This window comes from Syngnathus leptorhynchus, unplaced genomic scaffold, assembly GCF_054491065.1.
Source record: "Syngnathus leptorhynchus isolate UIUO unplaced genomic scaffold, UIUO_Slep HiC_scaffold_108, whole genome shotgun sequence".
In the NCBI taxonomy this organism is placed as follows: Eukaryota; Metazoa; Chordata; class Actinopteri; order Syngnathiformes; family Syngnathidae; genus Syngnathus; species Syngnathus leptorhynchus.
In genome coordinates this window covers 7,501-27,500 of record NW_028232075.1, presented here as the reverse complement: position 1 = coordinate 27,500, position 20,000 = coordinate 7,501, and positions in this window count along the sequence as shown.

Genomic DNA, 20,000 nt, shown 5'->3' with positions numbered 1-20,000 from the left:
AACCGGTCACCGAGGCACCCGCCGAAGGCGGGTGCCGAGTTCACCGGCCCCAAGCGACAACCGGTCACCGAGGCACCCGCCGAAGGCGGGTGCCGAGTTCACCGGCCCCAAGCGACAACCGGTCACCGAGGCACCCGCCGAAGGCGGGTGCCGAGTTCACCGGCCCCAAGCGACAACCGGTCACCGAGGCACCCGCCGAAGGCGGGTGCCGAGTTCACTGGCCCCAAGCGACAACCGGTCACCGAGGCACCCGCCGAAGGCGGGTGCCGAGTTCACTGGCCCCAAGCGACGGCGGTCACCGAGGCACCCGCCGGAGGCGGGTGCCGAGTTCACCGGCCCCGAGCACCAGCGGTCAGCCACGGAGGGTGCTGGATCATCCATACTTCCATAGCTCCAGAGCTCCATAGCCCCGGAGCTCCATAGCCCCGGAGTTCCATAGCCCCGGAGCTCCATAGCTCCATAGCCCCGGAGCTCCATAGCCCCGGAGCTCCATAGCTCCATAGCCCCGGAGCTCCATAGCCCCGGAGCTCCATAGCCCCGGAGCTCCATAGCTCCATAGCCCCGGAGCTCCATAGCCCCGGAGCTCCATAGCCCCGGAGCTCCATAGCTCCATAGCCCCGGAGCTCCATAGCCCCGGAGCTCCATAGCTCCATAGCCCCGGAGCTCCATAGCCCCGGAGCTCCATAGCCCCGGAGCTCCATAGCCCCGGAGCTCCATAGCCCCAGAGCTCCATACTTCCATAGCCCCAGAGCTCCATAGCTCCAGACTTCCATAGCCCCATACTTCCATAGCTCCATAGCTCCATAGCTCCATACTTCCATAGCTCCAGCCGCGGAGGGTGCTGGCTGGTGGCTCCATAGCTCCATACTTCCATACTTGCAGCCACGGAGTTGGCTAAAATTGCACTAAGTGCGAAAGCCCATTCATTTACAACGGCGTGTCCGCCAGGCGGCGACATTTCCCCGTTACCGGTGGCTGCGCGGCGGGTGAGTGACAGAGCTTATCCGAGCGGCTGGAACTCTGCGCCGGCGTGGTCGAGCGTGAGGCCCCGGCCCTTTGGCTGCCTGGTACCTAAAACACTTCCATTGATCCAGCCACGGAGGGTGCTGGCTGGTGGCTCCATAGCTCCATAGCTCCATAGCACCAGAGCTCCATAGCTCCATAGCACCAGAGCTCCATAGCTCCATAGCACCAGAGCTCCATAGCTCCATAGCACCAGAGCTCCATAGCACCAGAGCTCCATAGCTCCATAGCACCAGAGCTCCATAGCTCCATAGCACCAGAGCTCCATAGCTCCATAGCACCAGAGCTCCATAGCTCCATAGCACCAGAGCTCCATAGCTCCATAGCACCAGAGCTCCATAGCTCCATAGCTCCAGGGCTCCATAGCTCCATAGCTCCAGGGCTCCATAGCTCCAGGGCTCCAGGGCTCCATAGCTCCAGGGCTCCATAGCTCCAGGGCTCCAGGGCTCCATAGCTCCATACCTCCAGAGCTCCATACCTCCAGAGCTCCAGAGCTCCATAGCACCAGAGCTCCATGGCTTCAGAGCTCCATAGCACCATAGCTCCATACCTCCAGAGCTCCAGGGCTCCATAGCTCCATAGCTCCATAGCTCCATAGCTCCATACCTCCAGAGCTCCATAGCACCAGAGCTCCATGGCTCCATAGCTCCAGCCTGGGTGGCTGGTGGCTCCATAGCTCCATACTTCCATAGCTCCAGTCAGAGAGTTGGCGAAAATTGCACTAAGTGCGAAAGCCCATTCATTTACAACGGCGTGTCCGCCAGGCGGCGACATTTCCCCGTTACCGGTGGCTGCGCGGCGGGTGAGTGACAGAGCTTATCCGAGCGGCTGGAACTCTGCGCCGGCGTGGTCGAGCGTGAGGCCTCGGCCCTTTGGCTGCCTGGTACCTAAAACACTTCCATTGATCCAGCCACGGAGGGTGCTGGCTGGTGGCTCCATACCTCCATAGCTCCATACCTCCAGAGCTCCAGAGCTCCATAGCACCAGAGCTCCATAGCTCCATAGCACCAGAGCTCCATAGCTCCATAGCACCAGAGCTCCATAGCTCCATAGCACCAGAGCTCCATACTTCCAGAGCTCCATAGCTCCATAGCTCCATAGCACCAGAGCTCCAGAGCTCCATAGCACCAGAGCTCCATAGCTCCATAGCACCAGAGCTCCATAGCACCAGAGCTCCATAGCTCCATAGCACCAGAGCTCCATAGCTCCATAGCTCCAGCCTGGGTGGCTGGTGGCTCCATAGCTCCATACTTCCATAGCTCCAGTCAGAGAGTTGGCGAAAATTGCACTAAGTGCGAAAGCCCATTCATTTACAACGGCGTGTCCACAAGGCGGCGACATTTCCCCGTTACCGGTGGCTGCGCGGCGGGTGAGTGACAGAGCTTATCCGAGCGGCTGGAACTCTGCGCCGGCGTGGTCGAGCGTGAGGCCTCGGCCCTTTGGCTGCCTGGTACCTAAAACACTTCCATTGATCCAGCCACGGAGGGTGCTGGCTGGTGGCTCCATAGCTCCATAGCTCCATACCTCCAGAGCTCCATAGCTCCATAGCACCAGAGCTCCATAGCTCCATAGCACCAGAGCTCCATAGCACCAGAGCTCCATAGCTCCATAGCACCAGAGCTCCATAGCTCCATAGCACCATAGCTCCATAGCTCCATAGCACCAGAGCTCCATAGCTCCATAGCTCCATAGCACCAGAGCTCCATAGCTCCATAGCACCAGAGCTCCATAGCTCCATAGCACCAGAGCTCCATAGCTCCATAGCACCAGAGCTCCATAGCTCCATAGCACCATAGCTCCATAGCTCCATAGCACCAGAGCTCCATAGCTCCATAGCACCAGAGCTCCATAGCTCCATAGCACCAGAGCTCCATAGCTCCATAGCACCAGAGCTCCATAGCTCCATAGCACCAGAGCTCCATAGCTCCATAGCACCAGAGCTCCATAGCTCCATAGCTCCATAGCACCAGAGCTCCATAGCTCCATAGCACCAGAGCTCCATAGCTCCATAGCACCAGAGCTCCATAGCTCCATAGCACCAGAGCTCCATAGCTCCATAGCACCATAGCTCCATAGCTCCATAGCACCAGAGCTCCATAGCTCCATAGCACCAGAGCTCCATAGCTCCATAGCACCAGAGCTCCATAGCTCCATAGCACCAGAGCTCCATAGCTCCATAGCACCAGAGCTCCATAGCTCCATAGCACCAGAGCTCCATAGCTCCATAGCACCAGAGCTCCATAGCTCCATAGCACCAGAGCTCCATAGCTCCATAGCTCCATAGCACCAGAGCTCCATAGCTCCATAGCACCAGAGCTCCATAGCTCCATAGCACCAGAGCTCCATAGCTCCATAGCACCAGAGCTCCATAGCTCCATAGCACCAGAGCTCCATAGCTCCATAGCACCAGAGCTCCATAGCTCCATAGCACCAGAGCTCCATAGCTCCATAGCACCAGAGCTCCATAGCTCCATAGCACCAGAGCTCCATAGCTCCATAGCTCCAGCCTGGGTGGCTGGTGGCTCCATAGCTCCATACTTCCATAGCTCCAGTCAGAGAGTTGGCTAAAATTGCACTAAGTGCGAAAGCCCATTCATTTACAACGGCGTGTCCACAAGGCGGCGACATTTCCCCGTTACCGGTGGCTGCGCGGCGGGTGAGTGACAGAGCTTATCCGAGCGGCTGGAACTCTGCGCCGGCGTGGTCGAGCGTGAGGCCTCGGCCCTTTGGCTGCCTGGTACCTAAAACACTTCCATTGATCCAGCCACGGAGGGTGCTGGCTGGTGGCTCCATAGCTCCATACCTCCAGAGCTCCATAGCTCCATAGCACCAGAGCTCCATAGCTCCATAGCACCAGAGCTCCATAGCACCAGAGCTCCATAGCTCCATAGCACCAGAGCTCCATAGCTCCATAGCACCAGAGCTCCATAGCTCCATAGCACCAGAGCTCCATAGCTCCATAGCTCCATAGCACCAGAGCTCCATAGCTCCATAGCACCAGAGCTCCATAGCTCCATAGCACCAGAGCTCCATAGCTCCATAGCACCAGAGCTCCATAGCTCCATAGCACCAGAGCTCCATAGCTCCATAGCACCAGAGCTCCATAGCTCCATAGCACCAGAGCTCCATAGCTCCATAGCACCAGAGCTCCATAGCTCCATAGCACCAGAGCTCCATAGCTCCATAGCTCCAGGGCTCCATAGCTCCATAGCTCCAGGGCTCCATAGCTCCAGGGCTCCAGGGCTCCATAGCTCCAGGGCTCCATAGCTCCAGGGCTCCAGGGCTCCATAGCTCCATACCTCCAGAGCTCCATACCTCCAGAGCTCCAGAGCTCCATAGCACCAGAGCTCCATGGCTTCAGAGCTCCATAGCACCATAGCTCCATACCTCCAGAGCTCCAGGGCTCCATAGCTCCATAGCTCCATAGCTCCATAGCTCCATACCTCCAGAGCTCCATAGCACCAGAGCTCCATGGCTCCATAGCTCCAGCCTGGGTGGCTGGTGGCTCCATAGCTCCATACTTCCATAGCTCCAGTCAGAGAGTTGGCGAAAATTGCACTAAGTGCGAAAGCCCATTCATTTACAACGGCGTGTCCGCCAGGCGGCGACATTTCCCCGTTACCGGTGGCTGCGCGGCGGGTGAGTGACAGAGCTTATCCGAGCGGCTGGAACTCTGCGCCGGCGTGGTCGAGCGGCTGGCCTCGGTAGTTGAGGTACCAGGGGTGGGGCGGGGAGCTCCAGGCGGGTCTTGTGAGAGAGTGAAGCCGAGCGGCTGGAACTCTCGGCCGGCCTGGTCGAGCGGCTGGCCTCGGTAGTTGAGGTACCAGGGGCGGGCTGGGGAGCTCCAGGCGGGGCTTGTGAGAGAGTGAAGCCGAGCGGCTGGAACTCTGGGCCGGCCTGGTCGAGCGGCTGGCCTCGGTAGTTGAGGTACCAGGGGCGGGCTGGGGAGCTCCAGGCGGGGCTTGTGAGAGAGTGTAGCCGAGCGGCTGGAACTCTGGGCCGGCGTGGTTGAGCAGCATGCCCGCGGAGGTGGCTCTTCCATAGGCAGGGAGGGTGCTGGAGCTCCACACTTCCATAGGCAGGGAGGGTGCTGGAGCTCCACACTTCCATAGGCAGGGAGGGTGCTGGAGCTCCACACTTCCATAGGCAGGGAGGGTGCTGGAGCTCCACACTTCCATAGGCAGGGAGGGTGCTGGAGCTCCACACTTCCATAGGCAGGGAGGGTGCTGGAGCTCCACACTTCCATAGGCAGGGAGGGTGCTGGAGCTCCACACTTCCATAGGCAGGGAGGGTGCTGGAGCTCCACACTTCCGTAGGCAGGGAGGGTGCTGGAGCTCCACACTTCCGTAGGCAGGGAGGGTGCTGGAGCTCCACACTTCCGTAGGCAGGGAGGGTGCTGGAGCTCCACACTTCCATAGGCAGGGAGGGTGCTGGAGCTCCACACTTCCATAGGCAGGGAGGGTGCTGGAGCTCCACACTTCCATAGGCAGGGAGGGTGCTGGAGCTCCACACTTCCATAGGCAGGGAGGGTGCTGGAGCTCCACACTTCCATAGGCAGGGAGGGTGCTGGAGCTCCACACTTCCATAGGCAGGGAGGGTGCTGGAGCTCCACACTTCCATAGGCAGGGAGGGTGCTGGAGCTCCACACTTCCATAGGCAGGGAGGGTGCTGGAGCTCCACACTTCCATAGGCAGGGAGGGTGCTGGAGCTCCACACTTCCATAGGCAGGGAGGGTGCTGGAGCTCCACACTTCCGTAGGCAGGGAGGGTGCTGGAGCTCCACACTTCCGTAGGCAGGGAGGGTGCTGGAGCTCCACACTTCCGTAGGCAGGGAGGGTGCTGGAGCTCCACACTTCCATAGGCAGGGAGGGTGCTGGAGCTCCACACTTCCATAGGCAGGGAGGGTGCTGGAGCTCCACACTTCCATAGGCAGGGAGGGTGCTGGAGCTCCACACTTCCATAGGCAGGGAGGGTGCTGGAGCTCCACACTTCCATAGGCAGGGAGGGTGCTGGAGCTCCACACTTCCATAGGCAGGGAGGGTGCTGGAGCTCCACACTTCCATAGGCAGGGAGGGTGCTGGAGCTCCACACTTCCATAGGCAGGGAGGGTGCTGGAGCTCCACACTTCCATAGGCAGGGAGGGTGCTGGAGCTCCACACTTCCATAGGCAGGGAGGGTGCTGGAGCTCCACACTTCCATAGGCAGGGAGGGTGCTGGAGCTCCACACTTCCATAGGCAGGGAGGGTGCTGGAGCTCCACACTTCCATAGGCAGGGAGGGTGCTGGAGCTCCACACTTCCATAGGCAGGGAGGGTGCTGGAGCTCCACACTTCCATAGGCAGGGAGGGTGCTGGAGCTCCACACTTCCATAGGCAGGGAGGGTGCTGGAGCTCCACACTTCCATAGGCAGGGAGGGTGCTGGAGCTCCACACTTCCATAGGCAGGGAGGGTGCTGGAGCTCCACACTTCCATAGGCAGGGAGGGTGCTGGAGCTCCACACTTCCATAGGCAGGGAGGGTGCTGGAGCTCCACACTTCCATAGGCAGGGAGGGTGCTGGAGCTCCACACTTCCATAGGCAGGGAGGGTGCTGGAGCTCCACACTTCCATAGGCAGGGAGGGTGCTGGAGCTCCACACTTCCATAGGCAGGGAGGGTGCTGGAGCTCCACACTTCCATAGGCAGGGAGGGTGCTGGAGCTCCACACTTCCATAGGCAGGGAGGGTGCTGGAGCTCCACACTTCCATAGGCAGGGAGGGTGCTGGAGCTCCACACTTCCATAGGCAGGGAGGGTGCTGGAGCTCCACACTTCCATAGGCAGGGAGGGTGCTGGAGCTCCACACTTCCATAGGCAGGGAGGGTGCTGGAGCTCCACACTTCCATAGGCAGGGAGGGTGCTGGAGCTCCACACTTCCATAGGCAGGGAGGGTGCTGGAGCTCCACACTTCCATAGGCAGGGAGGGTGCTGGAGCTCCACACTTCCATAGGCAGGGAGGGTGCTGGAGCTCCACACTTCCATAGGCAGGGAGGGTGCTGGAGCTCCACACTTCCATAGGCAGGGAGGGTGCTGGAGCTCCACACTTCCATAGGCAGGGAGGGTGCTGGAGCTCCACACTTCCATAGGCAGGGAGGGTGCTGGAGCTCCACACTTCCATAGGCAGGGAGGGTGCTGGAGCTCCACACTTCCATAGGCAGGGAGGGTGCTGGAGCTCCACACTTCCATAGGCAGGGAGGGTGCTGGAGCTCCACACTTCCATAGGCAGGGAGGGTGCTGGAGCTCCACACTTCCATAGGCAGGGAGGGTGCTGGAGCTCCACACTTCCATAGGCAGGGAGGGTGCTGGAGCTCCACACTTCCATAGGCAGGGAGGGTGCTGGAGCTCCACACTTCCATAGGCAGGGAGGGTGCTGGAGCTCCACACTTCCATAGGCAGGGAGGGTGCTGGAGCTCCACACTTCCATAGGCAGGGAGGGTGCTGGAGCTCCACACTTCCATAGGCAGGGAGGGTGCTGGAGCTCCACACTTCCGTAGGCAGGGAGGGTGCTGGAGCTCCACACTTCCATAGGCAGGGAGGGTGCTGGAGCTCCACACTTCCATAGGCAGGGAGGGTGCTGGAGCTCCACACTTCCATAGGCAGGGAGGGTGCTGGAGCTCCACACTTCCATAGGCAGGGAGGGTGCTGGAGCTCCACACTTCCATAGGCAGGGAGGGTGCTGGAGCTCCACACTTCCGTAGGCAGGGAGGGTGCTGGAGCTCCACACTTCCATAGGCAGGGAGGGTGCTGGCACATCCACACTTCCAGCCACGGAGCATGCTGGCACTTCCACCTTGCTTGCTAAGTCGGCGTGATCTTGCCCAAAAAGTCCCTCCTCACCTCCAGCTGGAAGTGGAAAAAAATCCTCCACCTGCTTGGCCGAGGTTCTGGAAGCCAGCAGCTCGCAGAATGTTGCCAAAGTTTCACTGGAAGGAAAAGAAAAGAGAAGACCGAGTGCGCATTTCACCTACCGCCGAATGTCCACAAGAGGGAAGTGTCACTCCGTCGCAGAATCTGCGCCGACGCACTCGGCACCCTTCGAATTTATGGTGCCGGTGCGGGTGTTCTGGGTGCAAAAAGGCCGCCCAAGTGGTAGAAAAAAATCAGACTTCGTCTCTTAGGTCGAAATTAATGCCAAGTTTTGAAATGCGCTGGCAGGGGTGGACCAGGGCCCGTTAGAAGTGCTTAGCCGAGGTCCTGGAAGCCTAACCCGGCGTGATCTTGTGCAAAAAGCCGCTGCTGAGCTCCAGCTGGAAGTGTAAAAAGAACCGGGCTGGATCAAAAAAAGAACCGGGCGGCCCGTTAAAATTGCTTAGCCGAGGTCCTGGAACCCTAACCCGGCGTGATCTTGTGCAAAAAGCCGCTGCTGAGCTCCAGCTGGAAGTGTAAAAAGAACCGGGCTGGTTCAAAAAAAAAACCGGGCGACCCGTTAGAAGTGCTTAGCCGAGGTCCTGGAAGCCTAACCCGGCGTGATCTTGTGCAAAAAGCCGCTGCTGAGCTCCAGCTGGAAGTGGAAAAAGAACCGGGCTGGATCAAAAAAGAACCGGGCGACCCGTTAAAATTGCTTAGCCGAGGTCCTGGAAGCCTAACACGGCGTGATCTTGTGCAAAAAGCCGCTCCCGAGCTCCAGCTGGAAGTGTAAAAAGAACCGGGCTGGATAAAAAAAGAACCGGGCTGGATCAAAAAAAGAACCGGGCGACCCGTTAAAATTGCTTAGCCGAGGTCCTGGAAGCCTAACCCGGCGTGATCTTGTGCAAAAAGCCGCTGCTGAGCTCCAGCTGGAAGTGTAAAAAGAACCGGGCTGGATAAAAAAAGAACCGGGCTGGATCAAAAAAAGAACCGGGCGACCCGTTAAAATTGCTTAGCCGAGGTCCTGGAAGCCTAACACGGCGTGATCTTGTGCAAAAAGCCGCTCCCGAGCTCCAGCTGGAAGTGTAAAAAGAACCAGGCTGGATAAAAAAAAGAACCGGGCTGGATCAAAAAAGAACCGGGCGACCCGTTAAAATTGCTTAGCCGAGGTCCTGGAAGCCTAACCCGGCGTGATCTTGTGCAAATAGCCGCTGCCGAGCTCCAGCTGGAAGTGTGAAAAGAACCGGGCTGGATAAAAAAAAGAACCGGGCTGGATCAAAAAAGAACCGGGCGACCCGTTAAAATTGCTTAGCCGAGGTCCTGGAAGCCTAACCCGGCGTGATCTTGTGCAAATAGCCGCTGCCGAGCTCCAGCTGGAAGTGTGAAAAGAACCGGGCTGGATAAAAAAAAGAACCGGGCTGGATCAAAAAAGAACCGGGCGACCCGTTAAAATTGCTTAGCCGAGGTCCTGGAAGCCTAACACGGCGTGATCTTGTGCAAAAAGCCGCTCCCGAGCTCCAGCTGGAAGTGTAAAAAGAACCAGGCTGGATAAAAAAAAGAACCGGGCTGGATCAAAAAAGAACCGGGCGACCCGTTAAAATTGCTTAGCCGAGGTCCTGGAAGCCTAACCCGGCGTGATCTTGTGCAAATAGCCGCTGCCGAGCTCCAGCTGGAAGTGTGAAAAGAACCGGGCTGGATAAAAAAAAGAACCGGGCTGGATCAAAAAAGAACCGGGCGACCCGTTAAAATTGCTTAGCCGAGGTCCTGGAAGCCTAACCCGGCGTGATCTTGTGCAAATAGCCGCTGCCGAGCTCCAGCTGGAAGTGTGAAAAGAACCGGGCTGGATAAAAAAAAGAACCGGGCTGGATCAAAAAAGAACCGGGCGACCCGTTAAAATTGCTTAGCCGAGGTCCTGGAAGCCTAACACGGCGTGATCTTGTGCAAAAAGCCGCTCCCGAGCTCCAGCTGGAAGTGTGAAAAGAACCGGGCTGGATAAAAAAAAGAACCGGGCTGGATCAAAAAAGAACCGGGCGACCCGTTAAAATTGCTTAGCCGAGGTCCTGGAAGCCTAACCCGGCGTGATCTTGTGCAAATAGCCGCTGCCGAGCTCCAGCTGGAAGTGTGAAAAGAACCGGGCTGGATAAAAAAAAGAACCGGGCTGGATCAAAAAAGAACCGGGCGACCCGTTAAAATTGCTTAGCCGAGGTCCTGGAAGCCTAACACGGCGTGTTCTTGTGCAAAAAGCCGCTCCCGAGCTCCAGCTGGAAGTGTAAAAAGAACCGGGCTGGATAAAAAAAGAACCGGGCTGGATAAAAAAAAGAACCGGGCGACCCGTTAAAATTGCTTAGCCGAGGTCCTGGAAGCCTAACACGGCGTGTTCTTGTGCAAAAAGCCGCTCCCGAGCTCCAGCTGGAAGTGTAAAAAGAACCAGGCTGGATAAAAAAAAGAACCGGGCTGGATCAAAAAAGAACCGGGCGACCCGTTAAAATTGCTTAGCCGAGGTCCTGGAAGCCTAACACGGCGTGATCTTGTGCAAAAAGCCGCTCCCGAGCTCCAGCTGGAAGTGTAAAAAGAACCAGGCTGGATAAAAAAAAGAACCGGGCTGGATCAAAAAAGAACCGGGCGACCCGTTAAAATTGCTTAGCCGAGGTCCTGGAAGCCTAACACGGCGTGTTCTTGTGCAAAAAGCCGCTCCCGAGCTCCAGCTGGAAGTGTAAAAAGAACCAGGCTGGATAAAAAAAAGAACCGGGCTGGATCAAAAAAGAACCGGGCGACCCGTTAAAATTGCTTAGCCGAGGTCCTGGAAGCCTAACACGGCGTGATCTTGTGCAAAAAGCCGCTCCCGAGCTCCAGCTGGAAGTGTAAAAAGAACCGGGCTGGATAAAAAAAAGAACCGGGCTGGATCAAAAAAGAACCGGGCGACCCGTTAAAATTGCTTAGCCGAGGTCCTGGAAGCCTAACACGGCGTGATCTTGTGCAAAAAGCCGCTCCCGAGCTCCAGCTGGAAGTGTAAAAAGAACCAGGCTGGATAAAAAAAAGAACCGGGCTGGATCAAAAAAGAACCGGGCGACCCGTTAAAATTGCTTAGCCGAGGTCCTGGAAGCCTAACACGGCGTGATCTTGTGCAAAAAGCCGCTCCCGAGCTCCAGCTGGAAGTGTAAAAAGAACCAGGCTGGATAAAAAAAAGAACCGGGCTGGATCAAAAAAGAACCGGGGGACCCGTTAAAATTGCTTAGCCGAGGTCCTGGAAGCCTAACACGGCGTGATCTTGTGCAAAAAGCCGCTCCCGAGCTCCAGCTGGAAGTGTAAAAAGAACCGGGCTGGATAAAAAAAAGAACCGGGCTGGATCAAAAAAGAACCGGGCGACCCGTTAAAATTGCTTAGCCGAGGTCCTGGAAGCCTAACACGGCGTGATCTTGCCCGAAATTCGGCCTCTATACTTCCATTTTAGGTACCAGGCGCTCATAGTGTGTTGGTCCCACTAGTCAGTGTACTGGTCCCACTCGCTAGTGTACTGGTCCCCCTAGTCAGTGTACTCATCCAGTTACCCCCCGTTTTCCAAAACACCATCGGCACGTATAAGGGGGGGACTCCTGAGAGAGATGAGGTATATGCCAGCGCAACACCAATCCGCTCCGCGCTGGTTCCCATGTCGGCTACGGATGAATAAAACCAGCCTGTCCCCCCTGGAGCTCACGAGACACGGAATTTTTTCTAAGTGCCAACGGCTCTTCCGAGCAAACGTGTCCGCTCCGGCTGGTTCCCCCGTCGGCCTCGAATGACGAAAAATGCCGGTCTCCGCCCGGAGCTCATGACAAACGAAAAATTTTCTAAGTGCCAACGGCACTAGCGAGCGAATGTGTCCGCTCGGCGCTGGTTCCCGGGTCGAACCCGGAAGACAAAAAACGCCGGTCTCCGCCCGGAGCTCATGACAAACGAAAAATTTTCTAAGTGCCAACGGCACTAGCGAGCGAATGTGTCCGCTCGGCGCTGGTTCCCGGGTCGAACCCGGAAGACGAAAAACGCCGGTCTCCGCCCGGAGCTCATGACAAACGAAAAATTTTCTAAGTGCCAACGGCACTAGCGAGCGAATGTGTCCGCTCGGCGCTGGTTCCCGGGTCGGACCCGGAAGACGAAAAACGCCGGTCTCCGCCCGGAGCTCATGACAAACGAAAAATTTTCTAAGTGCCAACGGCACTAGCGAGCGAATGTGTCCGCTCGGCGCTGGTTCCCGGGTCGGACCCGGAAGACGAAAAACGCCGGTCTCCGCCCGGAGCTCATGACAAACGAAAAATTTTCTAAGTGCCAACGGCACTAGCGAGCGAATGTGTCCGCTCGGCGCTGGTTCCCGGGTCGAACCCGGAAGACGAAAAACGCCGGTCTCCGCCCGGAGCTCATGACAAACGAAAAATTTTCTAAGTGCCAACGGCACTAGCGAGCGAATGTGTCCGCTCGGCGCTGGTTCCCGGGTCGGACCCGGAAGACGAAAAACGCCGGTCTCCGCCCGGAGCTCATGACAAACGAAAAATTTTCTAAGTGCCAACGGCACTAGCGAGCGAATGTGTCCGCTCGGCGCTGGTTCCCGGGTCGAACCCGGAAGACGAAAAACGCCGGTCTCCGCCCGGAGCTCATGACAAACGAAAAATTTTCTAAGTGCCAACGGCACTAGCGAGCGAATGTGTCCGCTCGGCGCTGGTTCCCGGGTCGGACCCGGAAGACGAAAAACGCCGGTCTCCGCCCGGAGCTCATGACAAACGAAAAATTTTCTAAGTGCCAACGGCACTAGCGAGCGAATGTGTCCGCTCGGCGCTGGTTCCCGGGTCGAACCCGGAAGACGAAAAACGCCGGTCCTCGCCTGGAGGTCCCAGCAAAATCGGCGAAAAAACGACTAAGTGTCAACTTTCGAAAAAACGGCTAAGTGTCGACTTTCGAAAAAACGGCTAAGTGTCAACTTTCGAAAAAACGGCTAAGTGTCGCCTTTCGAAAAAACGACTAAGTGTCGCCTCTCTGAAAAAACGACTAAGTGCCCACGGCTCTGCGGGGCTTGTGAGTCCGCCCCGCGCCGGTTCGGCGGTCGGCCTCAAAAAGCGAAAAATCAGCCTCTTTCCCTGGAGCTCACCAAAAATTTGTCGAAATTTTTCTAAGTTCTCCTCGAGGTACCAGGGGGTGAGGTACCCGGGCTAAGGTGCAGTACCTTTTTTGGTCTTCAGGTGCGCCAGAGTACAATGAAATGGTCCCAGTAGTCAGTGTACTCATCGACTTTCCCCCCGTTTTCCAAAGCACCTCGTTTACGAGTATGGAGGAGATGGTGCTGGTCTCCCCACGGCGTCGGACACGCCGTCCTCGACAGCACAAGGTCGGATAGAAGACCTGGAAAGCGCCGTGGCACGCGCTGGAGGTGGGCACTGTGGCGAAAAAACGACTAAGTGTCAACTTTCGAAAAAACGACTAAGTGTCAACTTTCGAAAAAACGGCTAAGTGTCAACTTTCGAAAAAACGACTAAGTGTCACCTCTCTGAAAAAATGGCAAAGTGTCGCCTCTCTGAAAATGTTCTAAGTGCCCACGGCTCTGCGGGCTCGTGCATCCGAGCCGCGCCGGTTCTGCAACCGGCCTAGAATGACGAAAAATAACGGTCTCCTCCTGGAGCTCACAGCCAATTGTGGCGAAAAAGTGGCAAAGTGCCCACGGCTCTGCGGGCTCGTGCATCCGACCCGCGCCGGTTCTGCAGCCGGCCTCGAATGACGAAAAATGACGGTCTCCTCCTGGAGCTCACAGCCAACTTGGCAAAAAGTTTCTAAGTGCCCACGGCCCTGCCGAGCTTTGGCGTCCGCCCAGCGTCGGTTCCGCAGTCGGCCTCGAATGACGAAAAATAACGGTCTCCTCCTGGAGCTCACAGCCAACTTGGCAAAAAGTTTCTAAGTGCCCACGGCCCTGCCGAGCTTTGGCGTCCGCCCAGCGCCGGTTCCGCAGTCGGCCTCGAATGACGAAAAATAACGGTCTCCTCCTGGAGCTCACAGCCAACTTGGCAAAAAGTTTCTAAGTGCCCACGGCCCTGCCGAGCTTTGGCGTCCGCCCAGCGCCGGTTCCGCAGTCGGCCTCGAATGACGAAAAATAACGGTCTCCTCCTGGAGCTCACAGCCAACTTGGCAAAAAGTTTCTAAGTGCCCACGGCCCTGCCGAGCTTTGGCGTCCGCCCAGCGCCGGTTCCGCAGTCGGCCTCGAATGACGAAAAATAACGGTCTCCTCCTGGAGCTCACAGCCAACTTGGCAAAAAGTTTCTAAGTGCCCACGGCCCTGCCGAGCTTTGGCGTCCGCCCAGCGCCGGTTCCGCAGTCGGCCTCGAATGACGAAAAATAACGGTCTCCTCCTGGAGCTCACAGCCAACTTGGCAAAAAGTTTCTAAGTGCCCACGGCCCTGCCGAGCTTTGGCGTCCGCCCAGCGCCGGTTCCGCAGTCGGCCTCGAATGACGAAAAATAACGGTCTCCTCCTGGAGCTCACAGCCAACTTGGCAAAAAGTTTCTAAGTGCCCACGGCCCTGCCGAGCTTTGGCGTCCGCCCAGCGCCGGTTCCGCAGTCGGCCTCGAATGACGAAAAATAACGGTCTCCTCCTGGAGCTCACAGCCAACTTGGCAAAAAGTTTCTAAGTGCCCACGGCCCTGCCGAGCTTTGGCGTCCGCCCAGCGCCGGTTCCGCAGTCGGCCTCGAATGACGAAAAATAACGGTCTCCTCCTGGAGCTCACAGCCAACTTGGCAAAAAGTTTCTAAGTGCCCACGGCCCTGCCGAGCTTTGGCGTCCGCCCAGCGCCGGTTCCGCAGTCGGCCTCGAATGACGAAAAATAACGGTCTCCTCCTGGAGCTCACAGCCAACTTGGCAAAAAGTTTCTAAGTGCCCACGGCCCTGCCGAGCTTTGGCGTCCGCCCAGCGCCGGTTCCGCAGTCGGCCTCGAATGACGAAAAATAACGGTCTCCTCCTGGAGCTCACAGCCAACTTGGCAAAAAGTTTCTAAGTGCCCACGGCCCTGCCGAGCTTTGGCGTCCGCCCAGCGCCGGTTCCGCAGTCGGCCTCGAATGACGAAAAATAACGGTCTCCTCCTGGAGCTCACAGCCAACTTGGCAAAAAGTTTCTAAGTGCCCACGGCCCTGCCGAGCTTTGGCGTCCGCCCAGCGCCGGTTCCGCAGTCGGCCTCGAATGACGAAAAATAACGGTCTCCTCCTGGAGCTCACAGCCAACTTGGCAAAAAGTTTCTAAGTGTCACATCTCTGAAAAAACGGCTAAGTGTCGACTTTCGAAAAAACGGCAAAGTGTCACATCTCTGAAAAAACGGCTAAGTGTCGACTTTCGAAAAAACGGCTAAGTGTCAACTTTCGAAAAAACGGCTAAGTGTCGCCTCTCTGAAAAAACGGCAAAGTGTCAACTTTCGAAAAAACGACAGAGTGTCGCCTCTCTGAAAAAACGACTAAGTGTCGACTCTGAGAAAATGGCAAAGTGCCCACGGCTCTGCGGGCTCGTGCATCCGACCCGCGCCGGTTCCCCAGCCGGCCTGAAATAAGGCAAAACCAGCCTCTCCGCCTGGAGCTCAGAGCCAACTTGGCGAATATTTTCTAAGTGCCCACGGCTCTGCGTGGCTACGGCGTCTGCCCAGCGCCGGTTCCTGGGTCGAACCCCGAGGACGAGGAATGCCGGTCTCCGCCTGGAGGTCCCAGCTTAATCGGCGAAAATTTTCTAAGTGCCCACGGCTCTGCCGGGCTCGTGCATCCGACCCGCGCCGGTTCCCCAGCCGGCCTGAAATAAGGCAAAACCAGGCTCTCCCCCTGGAGCTCAGAGCCAATTGTGGCGAAAAAACGACTAAGTGTCAACTTTCGAAAAAACGACTAAGTGTCAACTTTCCAAAAAAACGGCTAAGTGTCGACTTTCGAAAAAACGGCTAAGTGTCAACTTTCGAAAAAACGACTAAGTGTCGCCTCTGAAAAAACGACTAAGTGTCGCCTCTCTGAAAAAACGACTAAGTGCCCACGGCTCTGGGGGGCTTGTGAGTCCGCCCCGCGCCGGTTCGGCGGTCGGCCTCAAAAAGCGAAAAATCAGCCTCTCTCCCTGGAGCTCACCAAAAATTTGTCGAAATTTTTCTAAGTTCTCCTCGAGGTACCAGGGGGTGAGGTACCCGGGCTAAGGTGCAGTACCTTTTTTGGTCTTCAGGTGCGCCAGAGTACAATGAAATGGTCCCAGTAGTCAGTGTACTCATCGACTTTCCCCCCGTTTTCCAAAGCACCCCGTTTACGAGTATGGAGGAGATGGTGCTGGTCTCCCCACGGCGTCGGACACGCCGTCCTCGACAGCACAAGGTCGGATAGAAGACCTGAAAAGCGCCGTGGCACGCGCTGGAGGTGTCACTGTGGCGAAAAAGTGACTAAGTGTCAACTTTCGAAAAAACGGCTAAGTGTCAACTTTCGAAAAAACGGCTAAGTGTCAACTTTCGAAAAAACGGCTAAGTGTCAACTTTCGAAAAAACGGCTAAGTGTCGCCTCTCTGAAAAAACGGCAAAGTGTCAACTTTCGAAAAAACGACTAAGTGTCAACTTTCGAAAAAACGACTAAGTGTCACCTCTCTGAAAAAATGGCAAAGTGTCAACTGCGAATGTGGTGGTGCATGGAAGGAAGTGGAGGACGGCCGCCTCCTTAAACACAGGCCGAAGAGGAGCGTCAGGGCCGGCTCCTTAAACACGGACCGAGTGTCGCCCTTAACACAGACCAAGCGGAGGACGGCCGCCTCCCTAAATACAGGCCGAACCGGAGCGCGAGGGCCGCTCCTTAAACACGGACCGAGTGTCGCCCTTAACACAGACCAAGGGGAGGACGGCCGCCTCCTTAAACACAGGCCGGAGAGGAGCGTCAGGGCCAGGCTCCTCAAACATGGACCGAGTGTCGCCCTTAACACAGACCAAGGGGAGGACGGCCGCCTCCTTAAACACAGGCCGGAGAGGAGCGTCAGGGCCAGGCTCCTCAAACATGGACCGAGTGTCGCCCTTAACACAGACCAAGGGGAGGACGGCCGCCTCCTTAAACACAGGCCGGAGAGGAGCGTCAGGGCCAGGCTCCTCAAACATGGACCGAGTGTCGCCCTTAACACAGACCAAGGGGAGGACGGCCGCCTCCTTAAACACAGGCCGGAGAGGAGCGTCAGGGCCAGGCTCCTCAAACATGGACCGAGTGTCGCCCTTAACACGGACCAAGGGGAGGACGGCCGCCTCCTTAAACACAGGCCGGAGAGGAGCGTCAGGGCCAGGCTCCTCAAACATGGACCGAGTGTCGCCCTTAACACGGACCAAGGGGAGGACGGCCGCCTCCTTAAACACAGGCCGGAGAGGAGCGTCAGGGCCAGGCTCCTCAAACATGGACCGAGTGTCGCCCTTAAAACAGACCAAGGGGAGGACGGCCGCCTCCTTAAACACAGGCCGGAGAGGAGCGTCAGGGCCAGGCTCCTCAAACATGGACCGAGTGTCGCCCTTAACACGGACCAAGGGGAGGACGGCCGCCTCCTTAAACACAGGCCGGAGAGGAGCGTCAGGGCCAGGCTCCTCAAACATGGACCGAGTGTCGCCCTTAACACGGACCAAGGGGAGGACGGCCGCCTCCTTAAACACAGGCCGGAGAGGAGCGTCAGGGCCAGGCTCCTCAAACATGGACCGAGTGTCGCCCTTAACACGGACCAAGGGGAGGACGGCCGCCTCCTTAAACACAGGCCGGAGAGGAGCGTCAGGGCCAGGCTCCTCAAACATGGACCGAGTGTCGCCCTTAAAACAGACCAAGGGGAGGACGGCCGCCTCCTTAAACACAGGCCGGAGAGGAGCGTCAGGGCCAGGCTCCTCAAACATGGACCGAGTGTCGCCCTTAACACGGACCAAGGGGAGGACGGCCGCCTCCTTAAACACAGGCCGGAGAGGAGCGTCAGGGCCAGGCTCCTCAAACATGGACCGAGTGTCGCCCTTAACACGGACCAAGGGGAGGACGGCCGCCTCCTTAAACACAGGCCGGAGAGGAGCGTCAGGGCCAGGCTCCTCAAACATGGACAGAGTGTCGCCCTTAACACAGACCAAGCGGAGGACGGCCGCCTCCCTAAATACAGGCCGAACCGGAGCGCGAGTGTCGCTCCTTAAACACGGACCGAGTGGAGGACGGCCGCCTCCTTAAACACAGGCCGAACAAAATGACACAAAGTGTCAACTGCGAATGTTGTCCATCCAAGGAAGGAGCGTGATGCCCGGCCGGCTCCTTAAACACAGGCCGAGAGTCGCCCCGGACGGTCCGCCTCGCGGCGCCCGTCTGCTCGGATAAAATGACACAAAGTGTCAACTACGAATGTTGTCCATCCAAGGAGGGAGCGTGATGCCCGGCCGGCTCCGAAAACACAGGCCGAGAGTCGCCCCGGACGGTCCGCCTCGCGGCGCCCGTCTGCTCGGATAAAATGACACAAAGTGTCAACTGCGAATGTTGTCCATCCAAGGAAGGAGCGTGATGCCCGGCCGGCTCCTTAAACACAGGCCGAGAGTCGCCCCGGACGGTCCGCCTCGCGGCGCCCGCCCGCTCGGATAAAATGACACAAAGTGTCAACTACGAATGTTGTCCATCCAAGGAGGGAGCTTGAGGCCCGGCCGGCTCCTTAAACACAGGCCGAGAGTCGCCCCGGACGGTCCGCCTCGCGGCGCCCGTCTGCTCGGATAAAATGACACAAAGTGTCAACTGCGAATGTTGTCCATCCAAGGAAGGAGCGTGATGCCCGGCCGGCTCCTTAAACACAGGCCGAGAGTCGCCCCGGACGGTCCGCCTCGCGGCGCCCGTCTGCTCGGATAAAATGACACAAAGTGTCAACTGCGAATGTTGTCCATCCAAGGAAGGAGCGTGATGCCCGGCCGGCTCCTTAAACACAGGCCGAGAGTCGCCCCGGACGGTCCGCCTCGCGGCGCCCGCCCGCTCGGATAAAATGACACAAAGTGTCAACTACGAATGTTGTCCATCCAAGGAAGGAGCGTGATGCCCGGCCGGCTCCTTAAACACAGGCCGAGAGTCGCCCCGGACGGTCCGCCTCGCGGCGCCCGTCTGCTCGGATAAAATGACACAAAGTGTCAACTACGAATGTTGTCCATCCAAGGAGGGAGCGTGATGCCCGGCCGGCTCCGAAAACACAGGCCGAGAGTCGCCCCGGACGGTCCGCCTCGCGGCGCCCGTCTGCTCGGATAAAATGACACAAAGTGTCAACTGCGAATGTTGTCCATCCAAGGAAGGAGCGTGATGCCCGGCCGGCTCCTTAAACACAGGCCGAGAGTCGCCCCGGACGGTCCGCCTCGCGGCGCCCGCCCGCTCGGATAAAATGACACAAAGTGTCAACTACGAATGTTGTCCATCCAAGGAAGGAGCGTGATGCCCGGCCGGCTCCTTAAACACAGGCCGAGAGTCGCCCCGGACGGTCGCCTCGCGGCGCCCGTCTGCTCGGATAAAATGACACAAAGTGTCAACTACGAATGTTGTCCATCCAAGGAGGGAGCGTGATGCCCGGCCGGCTCCGAAAACACAGGCCGAGAGTCGCCCCGGACGGTCCGCCTCGCGGCGCCCGTCTGCTCGGATAAAATGACACAAAGTGTCAACTGCGAATGTTGTCCATCCAAGGAAGGAGCGTGATGCCCGGCCGGCTCCTTAAACACAGGCCGAGAGTCGCCCCGGACGGTCCGCCTCGCGGCGCCCGCCCGCTCGGATAAAATGACACAAAGTGTCAACTACGAATGTTGTCCATCCAAGGAGGGAGCGTGAGGCCCGGCCGGCTCCGAAAACACAGGCCGAGAGTCGCCCCGGACGGTCCGCCTCTCGAGGCGCCCGCCCGCTCGGATAAAATGACACAAAGTGTCAACTACGAATGTTGTCCATCCAAGGAGGGAGCGTGAGGCCCGGCCGGCTCCGAAAACACAGGCCGAGAGTCGCCCCGGACGGTCCGCCTCTCGAGGCGCCCGCCCGCTCGGATAAAATGACACAAAGTGTCAACTACGAATGTTGTCCATCCAAGGAGGGAGCGTGATGCCCGGCCGGCTCCGAAAACACAGGCCGAGATTCG